Here is a 6000-nt window from a genome sequence, read left to right as displayed (position 1 = left end):
AAATCTCTCCTCTATCTTTCTTCTGAGAAATACTACTAGTCATAATCCCCTTTCTCAGACCTAACATACACTCAGGATGTCAGCTGGTTGGAAAGAAGACACAGTTCTTTCATTTTATTAACTCCATAAAGTAGTCAAATAAGAATGACTGTGCTCAATTTTCAGGGAACATCTAGTTCACACCAGTCAGGCTCAGTGGACTAACATTATAAATCACTTCCATTCTATACTTCATCACAGTCTTTCTAAGGTTAATTTTGTAACTTGAATATCTATCTCTTATCTGAATTGGAAAGATTTTGTTCATCCAGCAGTCTAAACGACTAGTACAATTTTATCAGTACTAATTTTACTCAATTAAAAAAAATATTATCACAGTATTCTGTCCTTATTCTGATCCCTAGATTTCAAATACTTCTGCTCATCAGATTTGCAGAAATAGTCTCAAATTTTGAAAGGGTCTGGTTTTGTATTTCTCATTTGAAAAACTGGTAACCTATTTTGAAGGCATTTTGAGGTATTTGCTGCTTTTGTGAACTTCAGTTGAGTTACAAACAAATGAGGACACAACAACAATCCCTAATTTTTATTAAAAAAATTAAACACTGAATCATGAGGCGTTAAATATTAGTAGTCATGTCTAAAGTCTTTTAGAAATGAACAGTAAACTCCTTGGAATTGGTACTTTTCCACACTGAGCACACAAATTAAAACTCATGCAAACTGTCTTTTCTTGGTATGAATTCTGAGTATTTTGTACAAAAGGAATTATACACATATATCTAGTATAAATAAAGGAGGAAAAAAGTCCAAGCAAGAAAATGAATTGTATGCCTTTTTCAGCTTAGAAACCTCAAAGACTTTGAGGGAGAACAGGATAAGTTTCCATTAGATTTATCCCTTAGTTACAGAAATAGAATCACGGAATAATTTAGATAGGAGGAAGCCTCTGCAGGTCTCTAGTCCAACCTCATGCTCAAACCAGGCTCAACCTGTATCAGGTTGTTCAGTGCTTTGTACAGTCAAACTTTGAATATCTCCAAGGATGGAGATACCACAGACTCACCTTTATGGTGAAAAACTGTTTCTTAGTGTGTAGCCAGGATTTCCTTTGGCTCTCAACTGGAAGAAGTCTGGCCTTGTCTTCTCTTTACCATCCCATTAGGTAGTTGTAGATAGCAGCAAGATACTGACATCCCCTTCACTGGACTTGTTCCAGTATGTCGATGTCTTTCTTGTACCGATGAAACCAGAACTGGACACAGTGCTCCAGGAGTAGTCCCATGAAAGTCAAACGTAGGGGAATGATCTCCAAGCTAAAAGATATGCAGTTCTTTGCTTTTTAACTGGACTGTTCAGGGAAGAACAAAGAAATTATCAGAAACAGACATTTGGAAAAGTACTAACTACCAAAACAAGGTGAAGAATGAAAATAACAGAGTAAGAATATGTGAAGGGTATAAACAATAGAAGAAAAGTATTCATTTAGAAAGTTACATGAGATGTATTTGAAAAAAAAAGTATTATTTAAGATGGCCAGTAAGAAGAATAGCCAGATTGTTGTTATTAGATGGTCTAGAAGTCTCTCACCTAATAAAACAGAAAGTCCATCCCTTAGCATAGCAGGGAAAAAAAAGGACAATAACAAGATTAGAACTGTAAGGGAGAAACACTCTTGATCCTGAGGTCAACTGTCATAGCACATCTCGGCACGTATCCTTACAGCTAAATATTTAAACCTCACCCCCTTCTGGTGGCCTCATCAAGCTTCTAACTGAGAATGTTTCCTGGCCCACAGAAACCTCAGACTGCACCCAGGCATTGTCTGGGAAAATGCTAGCTGCTCTGAATTAAATATATACCCGGGATCGTGCTAAGAATTTAACGATATGGATGATCACATGTCTGTGCTTGGGCTGATGCCCTGCATCTGTTTAGTTTGCTAAGGTAGACTTAGCCAAAGAATCCATGGGAACATCCTAAGAATCTCCTTGCCTACCTTCTTTAGGAAACACTTAGTAACAGAGTTTAATGAATGTAAGTCAGGCAGACCTCAAAATAAAAATCAAAATGGATGTCTCACAAATAAGCAACTGAGGTCCTTCTGCCAGGAAAAGTAAATAAACAAATCAATAAATAAAGCAGATAGAATGTTCCAAGGATCTACAAATCAGTATTTTATTGGACCAAGCAGAAAAACGTGTTTCAGTGAGGCAAAGAGTGTATTATTAACAGTCCTTATCTTCCATCAGAGAACAGCTAGTTGGAGTGTCCTTGAAGGAAAGAAAGACATCTATGTGGCGGCCCAAGTCCAAAACATCTTCAGCTTTATGGGGGGAAAAGGAGAGCATCTCTTGCTCCAGTCTGGAACTAACCATCAATCTGTGAAGTTGAGTCATCTGCTTCCTGCGCAATGCACCACTTGCCACAAGAACAGCTGTACTGGGTCAGATCAAAGGTCCATCTAGTCCAGCGTCCTTTCTCTGACAGTGGCCAGTAGCAAAAATGTTATTAAATAGGAATGGGCTAAAATCAAAAGCAGGGATCCGAACACCCATGAACTTTAAAATCCAAATCCTCAGTCAGATCCTAAATTATTCAAAGAGCTTCTATCCCTAAAACAGGTCCAGTCAATCCCCCCACCATTGCAATCTCTCCTGTCTGAAGGCACTGAATTTAGTGTGTGTCAGTGTGTGTGTGGAAAGAGGCAGGAAGCAAAGAGATGAATTCCACAGCTTGAACTCCATGCTTTGTAATAAACATTGCTTTTAAAGCATAGTGGAATTGGCCCAAGAGAGTTAAATCGTTCTGCTGCTTGTTTTAATAAACTCTTATGCATATACATATGCATAGATGTATTTGCATACTCTCTCACAGCCTGTCTTCTCATTTTCTGACCAGCTGGTTAAATGCTGATAACATGGTAAATATTCCTGTTTTTAAAAAAGGCTCCATACCTCAAGGATATGCATTTATAGGATTATTGGACTTCTTCATGACATAATATAAAATCTTCTGCCAAAGGATGGACTATCTGTGAAGGCCAAATTTTAACTGGAAACACCCTTGTTTTTTTGCAGCAGAATGCCACACACTGTGTGTGGGAAGACTTTTGTCCAAGTCAGCCTTGTAGGGATTACTGAAATCTGAATGCTAAAGAACTGCACCTGAAAATACTCTGGTCACTTGTAGAGCTGTAGATTGATTAGTTTGATTAAAAATACTTACAGGCATTCATTTTCTGGATAACTGGGGTACATAGAGGAAACAGAAAGACAAAGATAGGTATATCCTTCCAAGCTAGTGTTTCTGGTGCTCTGATTTACATTATAACTGCCATTGCACAGTTTCACTTTCAAAGTTCACACCCATAAATCAAATCCAAGTGTGCTCAATTTGCTCATTCCTGCCAATAATGAAACTCAGTCTTAACTCTAAGTATGAATTGTCTTCTCAAGACAAACCGACAACAACACAGATTTCACATGCAAGTAAAAGCAAGCCTGAGATGAAGAGCTGGAGATGAAAAGCTAATGCTTCACGCTTCCTCCATCACATTGTATACTTCTTCTTATTTGTACAATAAGAAAAAAATCTCACTTGATAACACCCAGAAGAATTGCACGCATATAAATGAGAACAACATTTAGCCAGAGATCTCCCTTTCCAGCTTCAAAGATAACACAGCCCTTATAATCTTGCTTTGAAAGGGAAAGAGGAAGAATTCTCCTTATTTCAAACTCGGTTGTGACCGCAGTGTTTTGCACCTGCAGAAATAAAGGAGTCTAAGAAATTCTCTTTTCTCCTGAGAAAGCAAATCCTACTATGGCAAAGGAAAGGCAGATCTCTCCACCATCGGTTGCTCTCTGGCTCTCAATGAACCGAGCGAGGAGCAGGCAGGGACTGGCAGAAGCAGGTTTCTGCTCCCCTCTATTCCAGATGGCTTGGGAGATCACAGAAAGAATAGAAAGTTGTGTTTTTTAACACAAGCAGAGCTAACACAGATTCCTCCAGAGCAGGAATAAGCTTTTAGTGCCCAAACTGCCACATGCACGCAGCGGCGTGCACACACACACACGTTGTGTGTGTTTGTGTGTCTGTCTGTAGGGACAGTATTTCTTCATGGTCCAGAGCATGTCTCAGTACGGAAGTTTCAGTCCTTTGCTCATTGAACAAATTCCTGCAAGAGCTTCCCCTCTCACTGTTTCCATTCTCCTGCCGCTTTCAGCGCTAGGAGCCTGACAGCCAGAGATTGGAAAGAATTTTGAGAAAATGTTTACTAATGCAAAAAAAAAAAAAAAATAGCGGGAAGCAGTGTGTTTTCATGTAATGCCCATGAACACAAATCAATGGAAATTTCAGTTCCTCCATAAACATTTCAGCCAGCTCTAAGCAATACACAGCTGACACTTCCTTTACTCCAGGAAGCACCAACCAGCACCAAGGTCTCAGTCCAAACTATTACGTTAATAGAACCACAAAGGAGCGCTGTGCCATCCAGCTAACTTCTGAGGGCTGCTCATCGCCACATCTGGCAAGAGCACTTGGGCTGATGCTGCTCATGTTGCACAGACAGAAATCTCAGGAGTCATCGGGGTAAACTTGGGAGCCGATAGCCTACGGAAGGAGACTTCTGCTCTAAAGGTCTAGGCAAAAGCGCTAATAGTTCTGGTTGAGTCTCTAAAAGTTTACTTTTCCCCACATTTTTGAATTTTCAGAGGAAGTTAAAGTTTTTCAGCCCTGTCCTTAACCACTCCATAAAAGCGGTGAGGGATTGACTCAACTTAACTTTTGTGAAAGGAATAAGGCTAACTTTCCAACCTGGCAGTGTCTCTCCTTTGCTTGCTGAAGCCAAGTACGCTGCCAGCAAGCCCCAGGTGTGCACCACATGAGCAGGTGAAGAAAATAAAATATGTTTATGTGGGTTGTGATGACAGTTCTGAGCCCATATAAAGCGTAATACATGACAAGGAGTGTGGTTATCCCATGATACTAACATTCCTCGTATGCACGAACAGGCTGAAATCCAAAGGCACTATGCCTTCATCTTCTTGGAAAAATCATTGGACTGTTGCTCTTTTGCATGGATTTTTATTTTTTTTTAAGTTGATTTGTTTTCTCTGCTAATTTTCTTTTTACTTTTTTTTTTCAAAATAAGCAACAAGGAACTACTTTACAAGAAGACAGGATCTCATATGGCATTTGCACAACTGCATTGATTTAAGTGAGATCAGAATCAAGCACAGACAGGTTTCTTCAAAACTGCTAATTAAACCACCCTTTGAAACCAATGTTTAAATTGGAACTGTCCCTGGGACAAAACCGTCTATGCTTATATAGCTACAGCAATAAAGACCTAATGCAGGGCCTCCTGGAAGACAGCAGCTGATGCTCTACCAACTTGCAGGAAGTGTCCTCAGTTGATAAAACCTCTTGATAATAAACCTACTCACAGCCAAAGTGATAGGAAGCAAGAAATGTTTCCTTGAAGAATACTCCTGACTATGCTGTTTCTTGAACAAAAGCCTTCCCTTGGGCAAGTGGGAATTTATTTGATATGAATGCCACCCTGTTCCAACATGTATCTGCTAACACACAGTCTATCATATTAGAAGAGTGATTTTAAAAATACTAAGTGATGGTACCAATAGAATAACCAGCAGCCTCACACCTCCAGAGTCTCGTTGGTGCTTGTTTCAGAACATGGGCAAAGAGATAGGAAAAGATAAAGATGTTTTATATGTGATATTAGGAGATACATGCTCTTATGTATTAAATCTGGAGATATGTGTGTATACCAAACTATTGAACTTCGGTATATGCTGAAATTTGCTGTTAAGGTTAATCTAAGGAAATCACAAATGCATTATCCTACTCATTTAGATTCTAAAATGGGGTTTTGGAGCTGAAGGTAATATTTCTTGTCAGGTACAGAAGAATCTTTCTCCTTTTCATGAAGAGAAGGATATACAGTGATTTTTAATAAGTATCCACAATACT

Source organism: Rhea pennata, chromosome 3, assembly GCF_028389875.1.
Source record: "Rhea pennata isolate bPtePen1 chromosome 3, bPtePen1.pri, whole genome shotgun sequence".
Lineage (NCBI taxonomy): Eukaryota > Metazoa > Chordata > Aves > Rheiformes > Rheidae > Rhea > Rhea pennata.
This window is presented reverse-complemented; position numbering follows the sequence as displayed.